Source organism: Dromiciops gliroides, chromosome 1 (genome assembly GCF_019393635.1).
Source record: "Dromiciops gliroides isolate mDroGli1 chromosome 1, mDroGli1.pri, whole genome shotgun sequence".
Classification (NCBI taxonomy): Eukaryota; Metazoa; Chordata; class Mammalia; order Microbiotheria; family Microbiotheriidae; genus Dromiciops; species Dromiciops gliroides.
The window spans coordinates 414,335,592-414,336,836 of record NC_057861.1 but is presented as its reverse complement, the minus strand read 5'-3'; the positions used below and the strand labels follow the sequence as shown (position 1 = coordinate 414,336,836).

At 48.0% G+C, this 1,245-nt stretch overlaps 1 pseudogene; it reads right to left on the bottom strand.

The window, feature by feature from the left end:
• Window positions 1-484: 484 nt before the first annotated feature.
• Window positions 485-898, bottom strand: LOC122736422 (annotated as a pseudogene).
• Between the last annotated feature and the right edge of the window lie 347 nt (window positions 899-1,245).

The following is a 1,245-nucleotide window of genomic DNA, read 5'->3' as shown; positions in this document are numbered from 1 at the left end:
CTACCTCTAACCTTCTTTCCTGTTTTTTCTTCCTTCCATTACTCCCTGTCATGCACAGTAGATTTTGGTCAAACTGGACAGCTAGTCACCTCTCAATCACATCCTGCCTTTTCCTGAATCTGTGCCTTTTCCCATGCCCTAGAGCATTGTCCCCTTGCTTATCTATTGAAGTCCTTCTTTTTCCTCCATGTTTTCCATGTTTTGCTCATTCATTTTTTTTTTTTTTTTTTTTTTGCTGGGCAATGGGGGTTAAGTGACTTGCCCAGGGTCACACAGCTAGTAAGTCAAGTGTCTGAGGCCGGATTTGAACTCAGGTACTCCTGAATCCAAGGCCGGTTCTTTATCCACTGCGCCACCTAGCCGCCCCTTTGCTCATTCATTTTAAAAAAAAATTATTTATTTATTTTTATTGATTGATTGATTGATTGGTGGCAGAGACAGGTCGAGCAGTTTGACTTCATTAGCCAAAGGCAGGTCTGGCACCTTAAGTGCTCTTGGGTGGGAGGGCTCGATTCTTCCTCACAACCACTGGATTCTGGCTCTGTAGGATGGCACTGGCCCAGTGCAGAGCGGCCATGCAGAGATTTTTCCGTTATTTGTTCTTGCGAATAATGTGCCGGACGCTGCTGAGTGTGGTCGGGGCATTTTTGTTGATGGTGATCCTCACAGGTGGCAGGCTTCCTCTGACCTGCCCCCCACTTCAGCACCACCGTGATGCCTTTGTGTTGCTGTCCGAAGCCGGCTGGATGCCCACCACCTTCCGGTGGATCAGCCCGTTGTAGTGGAAGGAGCTTCGGGCCTTGAGTTTGTTGGGCTCAGTGCTGTACATCGGCTTGTTGCGCTTGACGATGAACCTGGAGCAGTTCTGAAGGACCATCCACTACAGATGGGCCGACATAGTGGCGGTGGGGCGACCTCTGGCGGCAGGGGCCGCTCTCTCAGCGACTGGGGAGACGGAAAGGGCCTGTTTTGCTCTTCTAAAGAGAAGTCTTTCCCAGCCAACACATCCAATCACTTGCCAAATCGTATTGTTTTTATCTTCATAACATCTCTTTCCACTCATACGACTATCACCTTAGGTCAGACTCGCATCAAAGCTTGCCTACACTATTGCAACAACCTTCTTGTTGGAGACCTTGCTTCAAGTCTCTCCTTCCTCCCATCTATCCTTCAAGCAATTGCCAAAGTAAATTTCCTAAAACATAATTTTGGTCATGCCACTCTCCTAATCAATAAACTCCTGTG